The sequence below is a fragment of the Myxine glutinosa genome, chromosome 1, assembly GCF_964187855.1.
Source record: "Myxine glutinosa chromosome 1, kmMyxGlut1.1, whole genome shotgun sequence".
In the NCBI taxonomy this organism is placed as follows: Eukaryota; Metazoa; Chordata; class Myxini; order Myxiniformes; family Myxinidae; genus Myxine; species Myxine glutinosa.
Genome location: NC_136261.1, coordinates 151176217 through 151200510, shown reverse-complemented (window position 1 = coordinate 151200510; position 24294 = coordinate 151176217). Strand labels below are relative to the sequence as shown.

The following is a 24294-nucleotide window of genomic DNA, read 5'->3' as shown; positions in this document are numbered from 1 at the left end:
TGGAACTTGTTGTTGGAACTTGCTGTTGGAACTTGCTGTTGGAACTTGTTGGAACTTGTTGTTGGAACTTGTTGTTGGAACTTGTTGTTGGAACTTGCTGTTGGAACTTGTTGTTGGAACTTGTTGGAACTTGTTGTTGGAACTTGTTGTTGGAACTTGCTGTTGGAACTTGCTGTTGGAACTTGTTGGAACTTGTTGTTGGAACTTGTTGTTGGAACTTGCTGTTGGCACTTGTTGGAACTTGTTGGAACTTGTTGTTGGAACTTGTTGTTGGAACTTGCTGTTGGAACTTGCTGTTGGAACTTGTTGTTGGAACTTGCTGTTGGAACTTGCTGTTGGAACTTGTTGTTGGAACTTGCTGTTGGAACTTGTTGGAACTTGTTGTTGGAACTTGTTGTTGGAACTTGTTGTTGGAACTTGCTGTTGGAACTTGCTGTTGGAACTTGTTGTTGGAACTTGCTGTTGGAACTTGTTGTTGGAACTTGTTGTTGGAACTTGCTGTTGGAACTTGTTGGAACTTGTTGTTGGAACTTGTTGCTGGAACTTGTTGTTGGAACTTGCTGTTGGAACTTGTTGTTGGAACTTGTTGGAACTTGTTGTTGGAACTTGTTGTTGGAACTTGTTGTTGGAACTTGCTGTTGGAACTTGCTGTTGGAACTTGTTGGAACTTGTTGTTGGAACTTGTTGTTGGAACTTGCTGTTGGCACTTGTTGGAACTTGTTGGAACTTGTTGTTGGAACTTGTTGTTGGAACTTGCTGTTGGAACTTGCTGTTGGAACTTGTTGTTGGAACTTGTTGTTGGAACTTGCTGTTGGAACTTGCTGTTGGAACTTGTTGGAACTTGTTGTTGGAACTTGCTGTTGGAACTTGCTGTTGGAACTTGTTGTTGGAACTTGTTGTTGGAACTTGCTGTTGGAACTTGTTGTTGGAACTTGTTGGAACTTGTTGTTGGAACTTGCTGTTGGAACTTGCTGTTGGAACTTGTTGGAACTTGTTGTTGGAACTTGCTGTTGGAACTTGTTGTTGGAACTTGTTGTTGGAACTTGTTGTTGGAACCCGTACTTATTTAATTAATTACATTTCTTATTACATTACAGTAATTACATTACAGTAATTACCTGAGGTAATTACAGTAATTACAGTTCCGGTAATTACAGTAATTACAGTAATCATTACAGTAATTGCAGTAATCTTATTACAGTAATTACATTACATTAACTCAGGCACCTTTTGAGTAAGGAAGCTGATATTTGGACATGACACTGACCAAGTGATGTGGCTGTCAAGGAAAATATTGATTTATTGATTAATCATTTAATAAATTAACTCGTTGATTTATAAATGACTTATTTAATTAAAATTCCTGAGAGATACATCTTCGGATGAAATACTTGCAGATTGGTTATGCTATGAGCCAATTGATTAAGGAAAATATTTTGTGATGGCCATATTGGCAATTTCGTGGCCATATTCGTGGCAACTCAGTTAGTGCCACTGCACCTTTAAAATGCATCCCTGCGTTCATTTTTCGATCGATTGAGTTGAAATTTTGAACAATCGGATCTGGACTGTCGTTGTTAACGACTCTAGCACGCACTCGTCCAATCAGGATGGAGCGGTATGGTCCCCGGATCATCACTGCCCGCAGTTTTTAATTAATTTTACTTTTTCTCTTGGTCATATAATGTTGAAGACATGCATGTCATGATAGAGGAAATGTTTGTTCTGTTGAACGGAATAAATGTTGTTTATTTGTGTGGGTGTGTATTTTTGTGTATTTTGGATATATTTTCACGACTAATTCCAGTTAACATCCTGCAAAATTTGCTCGTTTGCTGGCCGAGTCGAAATTGCGTTGAGTTTCTATGGCATGCGCCATTAAAAGCGCTGTGTAATGGTTGAGCTCCTTTTATTTCGGTTTGGTCATGCGGATGAGCAAACAAAGTGACAAATGCTGCAGCTGGAGCAGTAGAAGCGATGTTTTTTTTAATGGAAACGATGTAATGAGTAATTAAAAGTGGGAGGGGGCAACACCACGCATACCTCTTTTAAGGTGTGTATAAACCCTGGAATAAACGTGGGAGGGGGCAACACCACGCATACCTCTTTTAAGGTGTGTATAAACCCTGGAATATTTCAGCAATCAATACAATGCTGAAACTATGTGAGTAATTTAATGAGTAATTTAATGAGTAATTTAATGAGTAATTTAATGAGTAATTTAATGAGTAATTTAATGAGTAATTTAATGAGTAATTTAATGAGTAATTTAATGAGTAATTTAATGAGTAATTTAATGAGTAATTTAATAAGTAATTTAATAAGGAATTTAATGAGGAATTAAAAGTGGGAGGGGGCAACACCACGCATACCTCTTTTAAGGTGTGTATAAACCCTGGAATAAACGTGGGAGGGGGCAACACCACGCATACCTCTTTTAAGGTATGTATAAACCCTGGAATATTTCAGCAATCAATACGATGCTGAAATGATGTAATTTACTGTGTAAGAGGGTCGACCTTGGGTTTGTTTGGGTTTGTTGTTTATTTTTGTGGGTGTGTATTTTTGTGTATTTTGGATATATTTTCACGACTAATTCCAGTTAACATCCTGCAAAATTTGCTCGTTTTCTGGCCGAGTCGAAATTGCGTTGAGTTTCTATGGCATGCGCCATTAAAAGCGCTGTGTAATGGTTGAGCTCCTTTTATTTCGTTTTGGTCATGCGGATGAGCAGACAAAATGACGAATGCTGCGGCTGGAGCAGTGGAAGCGATTTTTGAATTGTTCAATGATTATTCGATACTGTTATGACTTATTGTCAATAGGTATACTAAGTGGCCATGAGGTAGCCTGTTGCTATGTACAGTTTTATTCTATTGTTGATTATACCACATAACTGTGGTGATAAAGGAAATGTTCGTTTTAAATAGATGATTATGATATGACCATGACTATAAAATCATGATGATTATTATGAATGATATCATAGGGTTCAAATGCAGAATGATTGCATGAACTTGGGAAAGAACTTTCAAGCCCTATGGGATAAATTGGGTGTTACAAGCGATGGAGCTTCAAAATTTAGCATGATTGAAGGAATTTTACAGTCTTATTTCAGGAGTTTTACGAAATTTAAATTGCCAAGAGATTTTGGGTACTATTAAAAGGAAAATGATGAGATATTTTTCCCAAAGAACTTTAATATCTGCCATCCATTTTGGCTGTCTCACGAATGAAGGATGAGTTGCCTTTAGTGGTTGCAAAGAAAATTTGTGGAGACCAGGCAAAATGGGAAAATATGTCAGATATGACCCTAGGACAGGACGGTGATTCATCAATTGACATGAGGTACGAATCTGAGGTGACGACCGATGAAATTCGATCTCAGTCAATGGATGGACCTGTCCTGACATCATTGGGGAAAGGGCTTATGCAAGGAGACATCCAAAATGATTAATTTGATTTATTGATGAATATTGATGAATTAATTGAAATTGAATAATTGATTGAATTGTTAATTGATTGAATCTAATTGATTGAATTTAATTGCATAAATTGAACTGAATAAATTGAATTGAATATATTGATTGTTTGATTGATGAAAATGCGGTCTCAAGAAAGAAGCTTTGATATATTTGCGAGATATTATCAATGTGGAGACAACCTGGGAAAATTGAGCAAGGTGGTGAGTTTATATACAGATATATATGTGCGGTTACCATTGTGTGATTTCCCCGTCAAACAGAGCGGACACCTGAGGATTCACCCATTTCATACTGACCCTCCGGCTCATTTGCAAATACTGATCTGTGAGATTGGATTGTGCAAAAGCCACAGCTGAGGGAGATTCTCTGGAAATCACCGTGTGAACAGGTGGAGAGATCCTTCCTGGAGGTACGAGTGAAGCTTTAGAGGAACCTGGAACAAGCTACAACACATCCAACGCTACTTTGATAAAAGGCAGAATGGGAAATGGAGCCTGCAAGAATACACAAGGACAACCAGAAATTCCACAAAAAGGTACTTGTACACATCATATGTACGACCGTTATGGTGCCGAAGCTATAAGGCAGGTCGAGAATTGGTATTTGTGGACAAAGGGACATGATGAGGAGTTTCCAAGAGATGGTACATTCGAGCGAAGTCGATTGGAAAGATTGGAACAAAGATTGAAAGCCAGGAAGAGACAGAATCTAACGGTAGACTGGCTTGCATTCCATCTTTGGGATGGTGAATCCAGACAACGGGAACAGCAAGAACAGATAACGGATGTAGAATTTAAAATAAAAAGGATACAGGATACAGTGGAGGAGACAAATGCACAACTGCCCTCGAAATTAGGAATGAAAGTGACAGTTGTCCCATCTGATTTCCAGTTGTCTCCCCAAAAAGGACGGTACAGAGAATTTTTTCGTGTTTCAGGAGATAACGAGAGATTGCAGTGGCAACTCAGGGATGTAGAGATGCAGCCCAGCAATACAAGTGCACAGGTGCACAGCCCAGGTAACGACAGAAGCCGGTGCTTCAACTGTGGAGAGATGGGACACTGGATAAGGAGATGCCCATATCTGAGCAGAAGACAATTTCGACAGGGAAACCAAGGACAAAGAAACCAAGGACAAAGAAACCAAGATCAAGGGTACCAGTGCTGACCGATACCTCAGACAATGATTAGGCCTTCATTGCGACAAATCCCAAATGACGATTGGCCTCAACAAATTAGATTACTGGACAAACATGAATAACTGTCGATGATTCTTGTGTCTGAAAAGTTTTCAGAGCAAGAATGATTCATTTTTCTTTTTGCTTGTTAACAAATTAATAATTAATTGATCAAATGCCAAAATTGGATCTTCTATTTTGGGCACAGCAATTTTAAATTTACAAAGTTTGGAACAATTGCGTTGCAATTGTTGGCAAACCAAGTAACAAGAGTCACATGATGATCAGGTGGGAATTTCGGACTATTGTTCCGCACAATTGATAGGTCAATGGTCGACTGACATGCAAATGGGTGTGTAGTCAAAATTTGGATAGATTATTGTGAAGGCAGAAAGGGTAATTTCAATTTGACATCATAAAGGTTTTCTAAGAATGGACTTTTGGTTCATTTGTCTATAAGCATTTTGAATTTGATTGACAAATTTTATGAAATTGAAATAAAATTGACACCCATCTGATCTGTAAATAATGGTTCCAACGCAAACAAATATGCATAATGCATGTGTGTGTGTGTTTTTGTGTATCAATCTTACAAGATTGTTGACACCGACAGTGTGCCTGTCTGGAAATGGATAGTTATATGTGGATGGGATTGGGATATGTGGATGGGATTGAATATCCAGAGAATCCGTAAAATAAAATAGAAATATAATTTGATTATGAACATTATCTCTTTTGTCAAGGGAAATGGAATATAAAAAATTTGATGTGCTGGGTTATGAGCAGCCATTAATTAATAGTAAAATTGTGAGTAATTTTGGGATTCCATTTTTGATAGAATGTATATGAGAATAACATCTATTTATGGATATGAGCTTCATAAAAGGAAATGAGGAAGTACAAAATCATCCAAATTTGGGAGAGGTCTTACACTGACTTCCCAGAATACTCTGCTCATGGATTTTATATATATAAACTTGAATTTTATCAGCATATAAATTGTGCTGTATGTATGGATGTGTTTTAGGCATAGATGATATGGGAAAAGAGTAAAGAAAATTTTGCTGGTTTGAACTATTGTGGGTTTTCAGTTCTGGAGTTTAAACAAAGTCACTGGTTAACAGATGAGAAAGGATAGTAAATAAATTATTCTCTGCTGGGCAAATTAAGTACGATATTACTAAGACTTATGAGAGCTATTGTTCCGCCTTACAGCAGTGGAAAATTATTGGAAAAAATTAGATCCAACATAATGAATCTATAAAAGAATGTGATAGGGATAATATCCTCAATTTGTACTAATTATTTGATTGTGGGTAAAGGAATTAAGTCATCGTAGTGGATTGTTAACAGCAGCCTGAAAATGTCCTGAGAGTGTGCATCCATGTAATCAGAAATCCCAGATTTGTTTTTACAAACAACATTTTGGTAGAGGTCTTGTGTGGAACACTTCCTTGGTAGATAAAAAACGGTACTGCATGCTGGCAGCCACTTTTGCGGCCAGTTAGGCCAAACAAATTGAGAGGAAATTGTAGTTAAATACGTAAGTTACACATGGCTAATTGTAAAAAAGGAAATTTGTTGAGATGGGAAACATTTTTTCGAAGGTTTATTAAGGTGTTATAATATGACATGTGGCAAGGCAAACTATTGGATGGGAAAATTAGATCTGGCTATAGAATAAATTTATTGACCCCTTGAAGTTAATCCTTCGAATCATTGTTTCACTGGCATTTTTGTTCAAATTGGAAATAGTTTGGTAGAGCTTTGGTTAAAACCTTTGGTTGCGGTATCTTGGAACGAATTGATAAACCATAGGAGATTGATAAGAATAGAAACAAATATGGACCCAAAATAGAAAGTTGGATTCATGCCTCTCATTGCAAGCAAGCACATGGGGCTAAGGTGGACGATCCCACAGAAAATGAGGCTGCACCTAGCAGCCCAGCAGAACATTCAGTGGTAGAAAAATGATAGTCGTGATTTACAGTCATTTGAATTACATTTTAACACCCCTTGCATTGATAAACATTACATTTTCAACATGTGATATTCCTACTTGGAATAGTGACATTTATTTGCCTACATGACATACAATTATCTACTGATATTAATACAGCATGAGTGAAAAAAAAAAAAAAAAAAATGTATCACAACTACACTCATGATCAGGGGATTGAGTTCAACCCCGGGAGATAGGGGGATCAGGGTAAGACAAATAATCTGATTATGTTACATATTAAGGGATTTTCTTTATTTACCTTTTAGGAAGCTTGTTAGTTTGGTATATAATGTTAAATGTCATCGACATATAACTATGTCATAGGTATGAACATATACAAGGAGTAGCAGACTTGTTTGTTGGTTTAGTAGTTATATTGGCAATTGTTTTAGTGGTGGCTTGCTTGAAAGCCTTAGTGACGGTGTGTTTGAATAAGGTAACCAACAACACGATGATAACGCATGAAGTGACAAATGAGGAAAGAAATGTGGAACCAGAAAAGGAAGACTTTTATGGCAACATAAACAGTAGAATTAAGATAATGGCATAACGACAATGTTATGAGTTGTGTCAATTACAATATCAATGAACTCATATCACCACGAGTGACACACTGTTAAAAAAAAAAAAAAAAAAGAGGGAAAAGAAAAAGTGGAGAGGAATTATGGTAATAATACATTATGCTTAATTTGTTGGTTTGGGAAAATTGTTGTTGGGAATTAGGTATTCCCGTTTGTGATTGTAATCATATACAATGCTATTCTTAGTTTAGTAATAAAATACATACCTGATTGAATATTATTTGTGTGACGCATATAAATGAATATAACTTTTTGAGTTAAGGAAAAACAACAAATTGTTGAATGTGAAACTGTCGGAAGATATACATGATTATGCTGATTTCATGGTAAGATGTACCCTATCTGATTCAGTGTGTGCGGAAAGCAGATTCAGATATGACTGAGCATAAAGATAAGACGAGATCACATTTTGGAGGGATTGCTAACGGAATTGGGAAGAAGTTCGAGAAAGAAAATTTGTGGCTAAAAAATGAAGTTAATCGTGGCATACACCCTCTTTCTCAAAGAATGATGAAGACATTCTCCCGTGTAACTTGGAGATGAATGCTTACCTTCACCAAGGAAATTTATGTGACCATTTGCCTGATCACACTGCAACATATGAAAGAAAGGCGATCACTTACTCTTGTTCGAAGACTTCGAACATTCACCACATCAGAAGTTGCAGGACAACGACATTTTACCTGCAACCTCTGTGAAATGCGGGGACATATGTTATTACTTCACCAACGTCCGGGGAACCAGCATGGAGCTGCAAAAACGGCTGTGCCCTTGTCACAACAGCTGTGCACGATTCTGCTGGTTGCTCCTGGTAAGGACCATGAATGACCTGAACACCATGGTCCCAACATCAGTGTGGATGCATCCGGCATCCCTGTTCCACATCTTGCTGGCCAATCAACGTCACACCAATACTTGCTGCCCACTCACAATGAGGGAGGAGGCAAGTCGACTACAACTGGGTGAAGGCCTTGTTCAAGGAATCATTATGGTTCACAGCAAAAAGTGGCAAGAATGCTACATGGAGAGAAGGGTCAGTCTATGACTCCGCAGTGTTACCACAACAGCGAAATCCTACACGAAGTAGTGCAGGAGCTATGAAGACATTAGGAGAAAATGTTTCATACCTGGATTCAAACACAAGTGATCAGCCCTTCCTTTCAAACAAAGTCAACATTTGTGTGGAGGCAAACGTTTTTTGCCAGATGGTGCAGATGCTGTACAAAACTTGAAAATGAAGTGAAATTGTTGTATCTTGGTGATGGTGAAGTGTTGTTTTGAAAATATATTTGTGATGCAAATGCAATAGATTGAACGATATGGAAGAAGTCAATGACCAACGAAATGTTTTGTGATTCTTGCAGGATGACGGTGTATGCCTAAGGGAATTTGATTACCAAAGTGATTGATTATTTACTTATACTTGTAATGATGTTTACTAGTAGTGATTGATTGTTTACTTATATTGATGTTTAGATTAATGGTTAATATAAACAAAAACAAAAAGATGAGGGAATTGTGGAAGTGTAACTCAGTGTAACATATTGATTGGCCCTGGTAACTTATTAATTAACCTGGTAACAAAGCAGATACATTGTACATGCAAACTCTGTTAAAGACGAGTTTGTAAATGAGTGTCAGAATGTGTATGAACAATGTAATCTCTTGAAACACCTGGTCAAGGCCCCAGGCTAGAGCACCCCCCCCCCCTGCTGTGTAAATGGAAATCACAGCAGGAGGGGAGCGAGCTGATGCCAGGACTCGGTGCGATGCATGACCTCGGGACATTAGCGGAGAGGAGATTAAGTCCAGTTTGGCGATATAACGAGAGCAAACGTTGAGTAAAGTAGACTTGTCCTCAGAAGCCCTGCCCGACGGAACGATGGAATGAACGAGTACTTGCTACGTGAAGCGCTGACCGAACGGGAGTGTCGGATGAACGAGAAGGACCAGCGAAAAGAGTTAACCTGATCCATTATATTATGCGGTATCATTTTGGTAATTGGATGAAGTGAATACAGTTTAATAAACTAGACCTTTTGTAACCTGTGTCCGGTCATTGGAGTCCTGTGAGTCATACACAAATTCTACAACAGCTTCATTAAACACCTTTTCAAAATAAATAATGAAAGAATATGCAGAATATGAATTGCAATGTAGCTTTGTGTTTGCAAATAATTTAAAAACAAATTGCATGCAAATTATTAAAAGACTCTTACGTCGACAACTTGACTTTTTTTTTGCTGAGATATCAACATCAGCTTATTTTTAAATCGAGACTTTTATATTCTTCATGAAAATATCACTCATTATTGCCAATGTGTCCATCAAAAGACTGGTGTGCATTTTGAAGAACAATTATTTTTGAATGACAACGATGGAGAAGGGAAGAAAAAACAAAACAGAAGAGTCCGCTTTTTGAAATAATTTGTCATTGTTTGGCCAACTTCCTCAAAAACACATTTGCAGCACAACATTTTATTTTGAGTTAAAGAAACAGAATGTGACTGCTGCGGATGTAATTTTGTATCTCTGGTGCATCATCTTTTCTCGGTTTTTTTCATCAGGAAAACATTTTCAAAAACAGATATTTGTTTGGATAAAGGTGGGAATTTTCAGAAACTCATCTCCCTTGAAGTTAACATAAAAATAGAATTTGACAGCTGTGGAGATAAAAGTAATATGAACATTAAACTCCAAATCTTGCAATGGAAATGATTTCAATGAAATGCACAAACATTAGAATGCACTTTCAGCAACTGAAAGGGAAGAAAAGTATCATGAGGAAAACGAAACAAAGAAACCAGCAAAAAGGCAAAAATAAACACGAAAAAAAAAGGAAAGTAGAAACTGATTGCTTCATGAAAAGCTTGTAGAACTTTCTTTTATCAAGAGGGGGATATAGCTCAGTGGTAGAGCATTTGACTGCAGTTTAAAATGTCCTCGGTTCGAATCTGAGTGTTCCCTCCATTTTCAACTTCTTGACAACAACATTTTCATGAAATTCAAAAATTCAAAGGAGTGTTTGTGAAATCTTTGGTGAATGTTGATGTTGGCTTCATTTAACACCTTTTCAAAATAAATAATGAAAGAATATGCAGAATTGGAATTGAAATGTAGCTTTGTATTTGCAAATAATTTAAAAACAAATTGTATGCAAATTATTAAAAGACTCTTACGTCGACAACTTGACTTTTTTTTGCTGAGATATCAACAGCAGCTTATTTTTAAATGGAGACTTTTGTATTCTTCATGAAAATGTCACTCATTAGTGCCAATGTGTCCATCAAAAGACTGGTGTGCATTTTGAAGAGCAATTATTTTTGAATGACAACGATGGAGAAGGGAAGAAAAAACAAACAGAGGAGTCCGCTTGTTGAAATAATTTGTTATTGTTTGGTGGACTTCTTCCTCAAAAACACATTTGCAGCACAACATTTTATTTTCAGTTAAAAAAACAGAATGTGACTGCTGTGGATGTAATTCTATATCTCTGGTGTATCATCTTTTCTCGTTGTTTTTCATCAGGAAAACATTTTCCAAAACACATATTTGTTTGGATAAAGGTGGGAATTTTCAGAAACTCATCTCCCGTGAAGTTAACATAAAAATAGAATTTGACAGCTGTGGAGATAAAAGTAATATGAACATTAAACTCGAAATCTTGCAATGGAAATGATTGCAATGAAATGCACAAACATTAGAATGCACTTTCAGCAACTGAAAGGGAAGAAAAGTATCATGAGGAAAGCGAAACAAAGAAACCAGCCAAAAGGCAAAAATAAACAATAAAAAGAAAGGAAAGTACACACTGATTGCTTCATGAAAAGCTTATACAACTTTTAGTTTTATAATGAGGGGATATAGCTCAGTGGTAGAGCATTTGACTGCAGTTCAAAATGTCCTCAGTTCGAATCTGAGTGTCCCCTTCATTCTCAACTTTTTGAGAACAATATTTTCATGAAATTCAACAAATTCAAAGGAGAATTTGTGAAATCTGTGATGAATGTTGATGTTGGCTTCATTTAACACCTTTTCAAAATAAATAATGAAAGAATATGCAGAATATGAATTTCAATGTAGCTTTGTCTATGCAAATAATTTAAAAACAAATTTTATGCAAATTATTCAAAGACTCTTATGTCGACAACTTGACTTTTTTTGCTGAGATATCAACAGCAGCTTATTTTTAAATCGAGACTTTTGTATTCTTCCTGAAAATGTCACTCATTATTGCCAATGTGTCCATCAAAAGACTGGTGTGCATTTTGAAGAGCAATTATTTTTGAATGACATCGATGGAGAAGGGAAGAAAAAACAAAACAGAGGAGTCCGCTTATTGAAATAATTTGTCATTGTTTGGCGAACTTCTTCCTCAAAAACACATTTGCAGCACAACATTTTATTTTCAGTTAAAGAAACAGAATGTGACTGCTGTGGATGTAATTCTGTATCTGGTGTAAAATCTTTTCTCGTTTTTTTTCATCAGGAAAAATTTCTCCAAAACACATATTTGTTTGGATAAAGGTGGGAATTTTCAGAAACTCATCTCCCATTCAGGGAACATAAAAATAGAATTTGACAGCTGTGGAGATAAAAGTAATATGAACATAAAACTCCAAGTCTTGCAATGGAAATGATTTCAATGAAATGAATACACATTAAGATGCACTTTCAGCAACTGAAAGGGAAGAAAAGTATCATGAGGAAAGCGAAACAAAGAAACCAGCAAAAAGGAAAAAATAAACAATCAAAAGAAAGGAAAGTACACACTGATTGCTTCATGAAAAGCTTGTAGAACTTCTTCGTTTTTTAATGAGGGGATATAGCTCAGTGGTAGAGTATTTGACTACAGTTCAAAATGTCCTCAGTTCGAATCTGAGTGTCCCCTTCGTTCTCAACTTTTTTGATAACAATATTCTCATGGAATTCAACAAATTCAAAGGAGTATTTGTGAAATCTTTGATGAATGTTGATGTTGGCTTCATTTAACACCTTTTCAAATTAAATAATGAAAGAATATGCAGAATTTGAATTGCAATGCAGCTTTGTATTTGCAAATAATTTAAAAACAAATTGCATGCAAATTATTAAAAGACTCTTACGTCGACAACTTGACTTTTTTTTGATGAGATATCAACACCAGCTTATTTTTAAATCGAGACTTTTGTATTCTTCCTGAAAATGTCACTCATATATATAGTACGGGCATGCCCTAGTTATTGCCAATGTGTCCATCAAAAGACTGGTGTGCATTTTGAAGAACAATTATTTTTGAATGACAACGATGGAGAAGGGAAGAAAAAACAAAACAGATGAGTCCGCTTATTGAAATAATTTGTCATTGTTTGGCGAACTTCTTCCTCAAAAACACATTTGCAGCACAACATTTTATTTTGAGTTAAAGAAACAGAATGTGACTGCTGTGGATGTAATTCTGTATCTCTGGTGTATCATCTTTCCTCGGTTTTGTTCATCAGGAAAACATTTTCCAAAACACATATTTGTTTGGATAAAGGAAGGAATTTTCAGAAACTCATCTCCCATCCAGGGAACATAATAATAGATTTTGACAGCTGTGGAGATAAAAGTAATATGAACATTAAACTCCAAATCTTGCAATGGAAATGATTTCAATGAAATGAAGACACATTAGAATGCACTTTCTGCAACTGAAAGGGAAGAAAAGTATCATGAGGAAAGCGAAACAAAGAAACCAGCAAAAAGGCAAAAATAAACAATCAAAAGAAAGGAAAGTACACACTGATTGCTTCATGAAAAGCTTGTAGAAACATTTTTTTAATAATGAGGGATATAGCTCAGTGGTGGAGCATTTGACTGCAGTTCAAAATGTCCTCAGTTCGAATCTGAGTGTCCCCTTCATTCTCAACTTTATTACAACAATATTTTCATGAAATTCAACAAATTCAAAGGAGTATTTGTGAAATCTTTGATGAATGTTGATGTTGGCTTCATTTAACACCTTTTCAAAATAAATAATGAAAGAATATGCAGAATATGAAGTGCAATGTGGCTTTGTATTTGCAAATAATTTAAAAACAAATTGTATGCAAATTATTAAAAGACTCTTACGTCGACAACTTGACTTTTTTTTTGCTGAGATATCAACAGCAGCTTATTTTTAAATCGAGACTTTTGTATTCTTCATGAAAATGTCACTCTTTATTGCCAATGTGTCCATCAAAAGACTGGTGTGCATTTTGAAGAACAATTATTTTTGAATGACAACGATGGAGAAGGAAAAAAAAAAAAAACAGAGGAGTCCGCTTATTGAAATAATTTGTCATTGTTTGGCGAACTTCTTCCTCAAAAACACATTTGCAGCACAACATTTTATTTTCAGTTAAAGAAACAGAATGTGACTGCTGTGGATGTCATGCTGCATCCACAGCATCCACAGTGTGTATCCACAGTGTGTAATCCTTTCTCATTGTTTTTCATCAGGAAAACATTTTCCAAAACACATATTTGTTTGGACAAAGGAAGGAATTTTCAAAAACTCATCTCCCATTAAGGAAACATAAAAATAGTATTTGACAGCTGCGGAGATAAAAGTAATATGGACATTAAACTCCAAATCTTGCAATGGAAATGATTTCAATGAAATGCACAAACATGAGAATGCACTTTCAGCAACTGAAAGGGAAGAAAAGTATCATGAGGAAAGCGAAACAAAGAAACCAGCCAAAAGGCAAAAATAAACAATAAAGAGAAAGGAAAGTACACACTGATTGCTTCATAAAAAGCTTGAGAAATTTTATTTTTATGCAGAGGGGATTTTGCTAAGTGGTGGAGCATTTGACTGCAGTTCAAAATGTCCTCAGTTCGAATCTGAGTGTCCCCTTCATTCTCAACTTTTTGACAACAATATTTTCATGAAATTCAACAAATTCAAAAGAGTATTTGTGAAATCTGTGATGAATGTTGATGTTGGCTTCATTAAACACCTTTTCAAAATAAATAATGAAAGAATATGCAGAATATGAATTGCAATGTAGCTTTGTGTTTGCAAATAATTTAAAAACAAATTGCATGCAAATTATTAAAAGACTCTTACGTCGACAACTTGACTTTTTTTTTGCTGAGATATCAACATCAGCTTATTTTTAAATCGAGACTTTTATATTCTTCATGAAAATATCACTCATTATTGCCAATGTGTCCATCAAAAGACTGGTGTGCATTTTGAAGAACAATTATTTTTGAATGACAACGATGGAGAAGGGAAGAAAAAACAAAACAGAAGAGTCCGCTTTTTGAAATAATTTGTCATTGTTTGGCCAACTTCCTCAAAAACACATTTGCAGCACAACATTTTATTTTGAGTTAAAGAAACAGAATGTGACTGCTGTGGATGTAATTTTGTATCTCTGGTGTATCATCTTTTCTCGGTTTTTTTCATCAGGAAAACATTTTCCAAAACAGATATTTGTTTGGATAAAGGTGGGAATTTTCAGAAACTCATCTCCCTTGAAGTTAACATAAAAATAGAATTTGACAGCTGTGGAGATAAAAGTAATATGAACATTAAACTCCAAATCTTGCAATGGAAATGATTTCAATGAAATGCACAAACATTAGAATGCACTTTCAGCAACTGAAAGGGAAGAAAAGTATCATGAGGAAAACGAAACAAAGAAACCAGCAAAAAGGCAAAAATAAACACGAAAAAAAAAGGAAAGTAGAAACTGATTGCTTCATGAAAAGCTTGTAGAACTTTCTTTTATCAAGAGGGGGATATAGCTCAGTGGTAGAGCATTTGACTGCAGTTTAAAATGTCCTCGGTTCGAATCTGAGTGTTCCCTCCATTTTCAACTTCTTGACAACAATATTTTCATGAAATTCAAAAATTCAAAGGAGTGTTTGTGAAATCTTTGGTGAATGTTGATGTTGGCTTCATTTAACACCTTTTCAAAATAAATAATGAAAGAATATGCAGAATTGGAATTGAAATGTAGCTTTGTATTTGCAAATAATTTAAAAACAAATTGTATGCAAATTATTAAAAGACTCTTACGTCGACAACTTGACTTTTTTTTGCTGAGATATCAACAGCAGCTTATTTTTAAATGGAGACTTTTGTATTCTTCATGAAAATGTCACTCATTATTGCCAATGTGTCCATCAAAAGACTGGTGTGCATTTTGAAGAGCAATTATTTTTGAATGACAACGATGGAGAAGGGAAGAAAAAACAAACAGAGGAGTCCGCTTGTTGAAATAATTTGTTATTGTTTGGTGGACTTCTTCCTCAAAAACACATTTGCAGCACAACATTTTATTTTCAGTTAAAAAAACAGAATGTGACTGCTGTGGATGTAATTCTATATCTCTGGTGTATCATCTTTTCTCGTTGTTTTTCATCAGGAAAACATTTTCCAAAACACATATTTGTTTGGATAAAGGTGGGAATTTTCAGAAACTCATCTCCCGTGAAGTTAACATAAAAATAGAATTTGACAGCTGTGGAGATAAAAGTAATATGAACATTAAACTCGAAATCTTGCAATGGAAATGATTGCAATGAAATGCACAAACATTAGAATGCACTTTCAGCAACTGAAAGGGAAGAAAAGTATCATGAGGAAAGCGAAACAAAGAAACCAGCCAAAAGGCAAAAATAAACAATAAAGAGAAAAGAAAGTACACACTGATTGCTTCATAAAAAGCTTGAGAAATTTTATTTTTATGCAGAGGGGATATAGCTCAGTGGTGGAGCATTTGACTGCAGTTCAAAATGTCCTCAGTTCGAATCTGAGTGTCCCCTTCATTCTCAACTTTTTGACAACAATATTTTCATGAAATTCAACAAATTCAAAAGAGTATTTGTGAAATCTGTGATGAATGGTGATGTTGGCTTCATTAAACACCTTTTCAAAATAAATAATGAAAGAATATGCAGAATATGAATTGCAATGTAGCTTTGTGTTTGCAAATAATTTAAAAACAAATTGCATGCAAATTATTAAAAGACTCTTACGTCGACAACTTGACTTTTTTTTTGCTGAGATATCAACATCAGCTTATTTTTAAATCGAGACTTTTATATTCTTCATGAAAATATCACTCATTATTGCCAATGTGTCCATCAAAAGACTGGTGTGCATTTTGAAGAACAATTATTTTTGAATGACAACGATGGAGAAGGGAAGAAAAAACAAAACAGAAGAGTCCGCTTTTTGAAATAATTTGTCATTGTTTGGCCAACTTCCTCAAAAACACATTTGCAGCACAACATTTTATTTTGAGTTAAAGAAACAGAATGTGACTGCTGTGGATGTAATTTTGTATCTCTGGTGTATCATCTTTTCTCGGTTTTTTTCATCAGGAAAACATTTTCCAAAACAGATATTTGTTTGGATAAAGGTGGGAATTTTCAGAAACTCATCTCCCATCCAGGGAACATAAAAATAGAATTTGACAGCTGTGGAGATAAAAGTAATATGAACATTAAACTCCAAATCTTGCAATGGAAATGATTTCAATGAAATGCACAAACATTAGAATGCACTTTCAGCAACTGAAAGGGAAGAAAAGTATCATGAGGAAAACGAAACAAAGAAACCAGCAAAAAGGCAAAAATAAACACGAAAAAAAAAGGAAAGTAGAAACTGATTGCTTCATGAAAAGCTTGTAGAACTTTCTTTTATCAAGAGGGGGATATAGCTCAGTGGTAGAGCATTTGACTGCAGTTTAAAATGTCCTCGGTTCGAATCTGAGTGTTCCCTCCATTTTCAACTTCTTGACAACAATATTTTCATGAAATTCAAAAATTCAAAGGAGTGTTTGTGAAATCTTTGGTGAATGTTGATGTTGGCTTCATTTAACACCTTTTCAAAATAAATAATGAAAGAATATGCAGAATTGGAATTGAAATGTAGCTTTGTATTTGCAAATAATTTAAAAACAAATTGTATGCAAATTATTAAAAGACTCTTACGTCGACAACTTGACTTTTTTTTGCTGAGATATCAACAGCAGCTTATTTTTAAATGGAGACTTTTGTATTCTTCATGAAAATGTCACTCATTATTGCCAATGTGTCCATCAAAAGACTGGTGTGCATTTTGAAGAGCAATTATTTTTGAATGACAACGATGGAGAAGGGAAGAAAAAACAAACAGAGGAGTCCGCTTGTTGAAATAATTTGTTATTGTTTGGTGGACTTCTTCCTCAAAAACACATTTGCAGCACAACATTTTATTTTCAGTTAAAAAAACAGAATGTGACTGCTGTGGATGTAATTCTATATCTCTGGTGTATCATCTTTTCTCGTTGTTTTTCATCAGGAAAACATTTTCCAAAACACATATTTGTTTGGATAAAGGTGGGAATTTTCAGAAACTCATCTCCCGTGAAGTTAACATAAAAATAGAATTTGACAGCTGTGGAGATAAAAGTAATATGAACATTAAACTCGAAATCTTGCAATGGAAATGATTGCAATGAAATGCACAAACATTAGAATGCACTTTCAGCAACTGAAAGGGAAGAAAAGTATCATGAGGAAAGCGAAACAAAGAAACCAGCCAAAAGGCAAAAATAAACAATAAAGAGAAAAGAAAGTACACACTGATTGCTTCATAAAAAGCTTGAGAAATTTTATTTTTATGCAGAGGGGATATAGCTCAGTGGTGGAGCATTTGACTGCAGTTCAAAATGTCCTCAGTTCGAATCTGAGTGTCCCCTTCATTCTCAACTTTTTGACAACAATATTTTCATGAAATTCAACAAATTCAAAAGAGTATTTGTGAAATCTGTGATGAATGGTGATGTTGGCTTCATTAAACACCTTTTCAAAATAAATAATGAAAGAATATGCAGAATATGAATTGCAATGTAGCTTTGTGTTTGCAAATAATTTAAAAACAAATTGCATGCAAATTATTAAAAGACTCTTACGTCGACAACTTGACTTTTTTTTTGCTGAGATATCAACATCAGCTTATTTTTAAATCGAGACTTTTATATTCTTCATGAAAATATCACTCATTATTGCCAATGTGTCCATCAAAAGACTGGTGTGCATTTTGAAGAACAATTATTTTTGAATGACAACGATGGAGAAGGGAAGAAAAAACAAAACAGAAGAGTCCGCTTTTTGAAATAATTTGTCATTGTTTGGCCAACTTCCTCAAAAACACATTTGCAGCACAACATTTTATTTTGAGTTAAAGAAACAGAATGTGACTGCTGTGGATGTAATTTTGTATCTCTGGTGTATCATCTTTTCTCGGTTTTTTTCATCAGGAAAACATTTTCCAAAACAGATATTTGTTTGGATAAAGGTGGGAATTTTCAGAAACTCATCTCCCTTGAAGTTAACATAAAAATAGAATTTGACAGCTGTGGAGATAAAAGTAATATGAACATTAAACTCCAAATCTTGCAATGGAAATGATTTCAATGAAATGCACAAACATTAGAATGCACTTTCAGCAACTGAAAGGGAAGAAAAGTATCATGAGGAAAACGAAACAAAGAAACCAGCAAAAAGGCAAAAATAAACACGAAAAAAAAAGGAAAGTAGAAACTGATTGCTTCATGAAAAGCTTGTAGAACTTTCTTTTATCAAGAGGGGGATATAGCTCAGTGGTAGAGCATTTGACTGCAGTTTAAAATGTCCTCGGTTCGAATCTGAGTGTTCCCTCCATTTTCAACTTCTTGACAACAACATTTTCATGAAATTCAAAAATTCAAAGGAGTGTTTGTGAAATCTTTGGTGAATGTTGATGTTGGCTTCATTTAACACCTTTTCAAAATAAATAATGAAAGAATATGCAGAATTGGAATTGAAATGTAGCTTTGTATTTGCAAATAATTTAAAAACAAATTGTATGCAAATTATTAAAAGACTCTTACGTCGACAACTTGACTTTTTTTTGCTGAGATATCAACAGCAGCTTATTTTTAAATGGAGACTTTTGTATTCTTCATGAAAATGTCACTCATTATTGCCAATGTGTCCATCAAAAGACTGGTGTGCATTTTGAAGAGCAATTATTTTTGAATGACAACGATGGAGAAGGGAAGAAAAAACAAACAGAGGAGTCCGCTTGTTGAAATAATTTGTCATTGTTTGGCGAACTTCTTCCTCAAAAACACATTTGCAGCACAACATTTTATTTTCAGTTAAAAAAACAGAATGTGACTGCTGTGGATGTAATTCTATATCTCTGGTGTATCATCTTTTCTCGTTGTTTTTCATCAGGAAAACATTTTCCAAAACACATATTTGTTTGGATAAAGGTGGGAATTTTCAGAAACTCATCTCCCGTGAAGGGAACATAAAAATAGAATTTGACAGCTGTGGAGATAAAAGTAATATGAACATTAAACTCGAAATCTTGCAATGGAAATGATTGCAATGAAATGCACAAACATTAGAATGCACTTTCAGCAACTGAAAGGGAAGAAAAGTATCATGAGGAAAGCGAAACAAAGAAACCAGCCAAAAGGCAAAAATAAACAATAAAAAGAAAGGAAAGTACACACTGATTGCTTCATGAAAAGCTTATACAACTTTTAGCTTTATAATGAGGGGATATAGCTCAGTGGTAGAGCATTTGACTGCAGTTCAAAATGTCCTCAGTTCGAATCTGAGTGTCCCCTTCATTCTCAACTTTTTGAGAACAATATTTTCATGAAATTCAACAAATTCAAAGGAGTATTTGTGAAATCTGTGATGAATGTTGATGTTGGCTTCATTTAACACCTTTTCAAAATAAATAATGAAAGAATATGCAGAATATGAATTTCAATGTAGCTTTGTCTATGCAAATAATTTAAAAACAAATTTTATGCAAATTATTCAAAGACTCTTACGTCGACAACTTGACTTTTTTTGCTGAGATATCAACAGCAGCTTATTTTTAAATCGAGACTTTTGTATTCTTCCTGAAAATGTCACTCATTATTGCCAATGTGTCCATCAAAAGACTGGTGTGCATTTTGAAGAGCAATTATTTTTGAATGACATCGATGGAGAAGGGAAGAAAAAACAAAACAGAGGAGTCCGCTTATTGAAATAATTTGTCATTGTTTGGCGAACTTCTTCCTCAAAAACACATTTGCAGCACAACATTTTATTTTCAGTTAAAGAAACAGAATGTGACTGCTGTGGATGTAATTCTGTATCTGGTGTAAAATCTTTTCTCGTTTTTTTTCATCAGGAAAAATTTCTCCAAAACACATATTTGTTTGGATAAAGGTGGGAATTTTCAGAAACTCATCTCCCATTCAGGGAACATAAAAATAGAATTTGACAGCTGTGGAGATAAAAGTAATATGAACATAAAACTCCAAGTCTTGCAATGGAAATGATTTCAATGAAATGAATACACATTAAGATGCACTTTCAGCAACTGAAAGGGAAGAAAAGTATCATGAGGAAAGCGAAACAAAGAAACCAGCAAAAAGGAAAAAATAAACAATCAAAAGAAAGGAAAGTACACACTGATTGCTTCATGAAAAGCTTGTAGAACTTCTTCGTTTTTTAATGAGGGGATATAGCTCAGTGGTAGAGTATTTGACTGCAGTTCAAAATGTCCTCAGTTCGAATCTGAGTGTCCCCTTCATTCTCAACTTTTTTGATAACAATATTCTCATGGAATTCAACAAATTCAAAGGAGTATTTGTGAAATCTGTGATGAATGTTGATGTTGGCTTCATTTAACACCTTTTCAAATTAAATAATGAAAGAATATGCAGAATTTGAATTGCAATGCAGCTTTGTATTTGCAAATAATTTAAAAACAAATTGCATGCAAATTATTAAAAGACTCTTACGTCGACAACTTGACTTTTTTTTGATGAGATATCAACACCAGCTTATTTTTAAATCGAGACTTTTGTATTCTTCCTGAAAATGTCACTCATTATTGCCAATGTGTCCATCAAAAGACTGGTGTGCATTTTGAAGAACAATTATTTTTGAATGACAACGATGGAGAAGGGAAGAAAAAACAAAACAGATGAGTCCGCTTATTGAAATAATTTGTCATTGTTTGGCGAACTTCTTCCTCAAAAACACATTTGCAGCACAACATTTTATTTTGAGTTAAAGAAACAGAATGTGACTGCTGTGGATGTAATTCTGTATCTCTGGTGTGTCATCTTTCCTCGGTTTTGTTCATCAGGAAAACATTTTCCAAAACACATATTTGTTTGGATAAAGGAAGGAATTTTCAGAAACTCATCTCCCATCCAGGGAACATAATAATATAATTTGACAGCTGTGGAGATAAAAGTAATATGAACATTAAACTCCAAATCTTGCAATGGAAATGATTTCAATGAAATGAATACACATTAGAATGCACTTTCAGCAACTGAAAGGGAAGAAAAGTATCATGAGGAAAGCGAAACAAAGAAACCAGCAAAAAGGCAAAAATAAACAATCAAAAGAAAGGAAAGTACACACTGATTGCTTCATGAAAAGCTTGTAGAAATTTTTTTTTAATAATGAGGGATATAGCTCAGTGGTAGAGTATTTGACTGCAGTTCAAAATGTCCTCAGTTCGAATCTGAGTGTCCCCTTCATTCTCAACTTTATTACAACAATATTTTCATGAAATTCAACAAATTCAAAGGAGTATTTGTGAAATCTTTGATGAATGTTGATGTTGGCTTCATTTAACACCTTTTCAAAATAAATAATGAAAGAATATGCAGAATTGGAATTGCAATGCAGCTTTGTATTTGCAAATAATTTAAAAACAAATTGTATGCAAATTATTAAAAGACTCTTACGTCGACAACTTGACTTTTTTTTTGCTGAGATATCAACAGCAGCTTATTTTTAAATCGAGACTTTTGTATTCTTCATGAAAATGTCACTCTTTATTGCCAATGTGTCCATCAAAAGACTGGTGTGCATTTTGAAGAACAGTTATTTTTGAATGACAACGATGGAGAAGGAAAAAAACAAAAAACAGAGGAGTCTGCTTATTGAAATAATTTGTCATTGTTTGGCGAACTTCTTCCTCAAAAACACATTTGCAGCACAACATTTTATTTTCAGTTAAAGAAACAGAATGTGACTGCTGTGGATGTAATTCTGTATCTGGTGTAAAATCTTTTCTCGTTTTTTTTCATCAGGAAAACATTTTCCAAAACACATATTTGTTTGGATAAATGTGGGAATTTTCAGAAACTCATCTCCCATGAAGGGAACATAAAAATAGAATTTGACAGCTGTGGAGATGAAAGTAATATGAACATTAAACTCCAAATCTTGCAATGGAAATGATTTCAATGAAATGCATAAACTTTAGAATGCACTTTCAGCAACTGAAAGGGAAGAAAAGTATCATGGGGAAAGCGAAACAAAGAAACCAGCAAAAAGGAAAAAATAAACAATCAAAAGAAAGGAAAGTACACACTGATTGCTTCATGAAAAGCTTGTAGAACTTTCTTTTATCAAGAGGGGGATATAGCTCAGTGGTAGAGTATTTGACTGCAGTTTAAAATGTCCTCAGTTCGAATCTGAGTGTCCACTTCATTCTCAACTTTTTGATAACAATATTCTCATGGAATTCAACAAATTCAAAGGAGTATTTGTGAAATCTTTGATGAATGTTGATGTTGGCTTCGTGTAGCAGCATAGCAAACCTGTTGTGCATTTTGTGATACAAGCACCAAATTTGGCACAAATGTACATTAATATGTTGCGAACATTTTCAGATATTGGGCCACTTGAAATTCTCTCTTTATGTCCGCCATATTGGATTTCAAAATGGCCGCCACTTGAAATCTACATTTGCTATTATCTCTGGACGTAATGCAGCTATTGACTTGATTCTGGTATCTAAATGTATGTTTTTGGGGGCAAGGAATCCAATGGTACCAATTTCAACTTAATATTATCTATCACAGTCTGTTATATAATTTTATTTGGAAATTATCTAGGCAAATATTGGATTCAACACAATACTTTGAAAAGAATGTCTTAGTTCTGTAAATGTCTTAGGTATAATACTGACATGCTACATGGTCTAGTATTTGAGGCTAGGTGTACTGGTATCTGAGGCTAGGTATATACCGGTACTGAAGATACGTGTACATAAACAGTGTCATGTTAACAAGTTCAGCATTGCCACAAGTACATGTATGTTGTTGACTCATCGTCATGTGCAGTCCCCTTCACACACACAGAGGGCTGTGCACTGAAGGGCAGCCTTTTTGCACTTGCAGCGCCTCACACACCCTTTCTTGCACTTGCAAGAAACCAGCTCAATGCAGCTGTGAGCTGCCTCAGTTAGCCTGGTCCAGTAAGGTGTGTACTGTCCTTCTCCAGTCCTTGACCAACCCCAGTTGGTTGCTGGATGGTTGCGGGACCAGAAGTTGCCAGGGTGATCGAAGAATTCCAGGATGGGAACCAACACTGGAGACGGCAAACAGCAGACACACGTCATCATGATCAGACGCCAAGTGTACAGGCCTCATTTGTGAAAGATGTTCGCTCTCTCGTCGGTGTCATAGAGGAGATGGGCAACCCATTCGAGGAGGAGAGTCAGGATGTAGTCAAACTGGACACAAAGGAGATCGCAGATCCTGCTGCTGTGGAGACCGTGATGAATGCCAAGAGGATTGGCCAAGAGCAGTTCGAGCCTTTCACCAGAGAGTGTCTGTTGGACAGAACAAAGGCAGTGGACGCACCCATTCCTCGTAACAAGCTGAAGGTGTTCAGCACTTCCACTCCAAGAAGCCAGAGCAAAGGTCAGCAACAGCTCGCCTCCATCAAGAATGACCGTGAACTCTTCGCACGCCTGTACATTGGCTGCCAGATGAGGGATGGAAACCTTGAGGAGTTCTTTTGTCACGAGAATCAGGCATGTCCTCCTGCATTGTCTGATGGTGGAAGCCTCTGCACTGGTACCAAGAGTGATCTCCTCACATGCTTGGAAGAAGTCTCGGACGCAAAGACAGAGACTCCTGTCACGACCTGTATTGTGCTTGATGGAGCAGCCATCGTCCAGATGCTGAAGCCGGCTGCATCAAAGACCTTTGAAGAGTATGCACAACAGAT

The 24294-nt window shown here is 35.3% G+C and overlaps 13 non-coding genes across 13 annotated transcripts; all 13 read left to right on the top strand.

Moving 5' to 3' along the window:
- The first annotated feature begins 10140 nt into the window (after nt 1-10140).
- Nucleotides 10141-10212, top strand: TRNAC-GCA (transfer RNA cysteine (anticodon GCA)). Its single transcript has one exon. It is a non-coding gene; the product is annotated as a tRNA-Cys (tRNA).
- An 890-nt stretch (nt 10213-11102) lies between these two features.
- On the top strand, nt 11103-11174 carry TRNAC-GCA (transfer RNA cysteine (anticodon GCA)). Its single transcript has one exon. It is a non-coding gene; the product is annotated as a tRNA-Cys (tRNA).
- An 890-nt stretch (nt 11175-12064) lies between these two features.
- On the top strand, nt 12065-12136 carry TRNAC-ACA (transfer RNA cysteine (anticodon ACA)). The gene has a single exon. It is a non-coding gene; the product is annotated as a tRNA-Cys (tRNA).
- Nucleotides 12137-13053: 917 nt separating this feature from the next.
- On the top strand, nt 13054-13125 carry TRNAC-GCA (transfer RNA cysteine (anticodon GCA)). Its single transcript has one exon. It is a non-coding gene; the product is annotated as a tRNA-Cys (tRNA).
- Nucleotides 13126-14999: 1874 nt separating this feature from the next.
- Nucleotides 15000-15071, top strand: TRNAC-GCA (transfer RNA cysteine (anticodon GCA)). Its single transcript has one exon. It is a non-coding gene; the product is annotated as a tRNA-Cys (tRNA).
- An 889-nt stretch (nt 15072-15960) lies between these two features.
- On the top strand, nt 15961-16032 carry TRNAC-GCA (transfer RNA cysteine (anticodon GCA)). The gene has a single exon. It is a non-coding gene; the product is annotated as a tRNA-Cys (tRNA).
- An 889-nt stretch (nt 16033-16921) lies between these two features.
- Nucleotides 16922-16993, top strand: TRNAC-GCA (transfer RNA cysteine (anticodon GCA)). The gene has a single exon. It is a non-coding gene; the product is annotated as a tRNA-Cys (tRNA).
- An 889-nt stretch (nt 16994-17882) lies between these two features.
- On the top strand, nt 17883-17954 carry TRNAC-GCA (transfer RNA cysteine (anticodon GCA)). Its single transcript has one exon. It is a non-coding gene; the product is annotated as a tRNA-Cys (tRNA).
- An 889-nt stretch (nt 17955-18843) lies between these two features.
- Nucleotides 18844-18915, top strand: TRNAC-GCA (transfer RNA cysteine (anticodon GCA)). The gene has a single exon. It is a non-coding gene; the product is annotated as a tRNA-Cys (tRNA).
- An 890-nt stretch (nt 18916-19805) lies between these two features.
- TRNAC-GCA (transfer RNA cysteine (anticodon GCA)) lies at nt 19806-19877 on the top strand. The gene has a single exon. It is a non-coding gene; the product is annotated as a tRNA-Cys (tRNA).
- An 890-nt stretch (nt 19878-20767) lies between these two features.
- TRNAC-GCA (transfer RNA cysteine (anticodon GCA)) lies at nt 20768-20839 on the top strand. The gene has a single exon. It is a non-coding gene; the product is annotated as a tRNA-Cys (tRNA).
- Nucleotides 20840-21731: 892 nt separating this feature from the next.
- TRNAC-GCA (transfer RNA cysteine (anticodon GCA)) lies at nt 21732-21803 on the top strand. The gene has a single exon. It is a non-coding gene; the product is annotated as a tRNA-Cys (tRNA).
- Nucleotides 21804-22692: 889 nt separating this feature from the next.
- On the top strand, nt 22693-22764 carry TRNAC-GCA (transfer RNA cysteine (anticodon GCA)). The gene has a single exon. It is a non-coding gene; the product is annotated as a tRNA-Cys (tRNA).
- The last annotated feature ends 1530 nt before the right edge of the window (nt 22765-24294 follow it).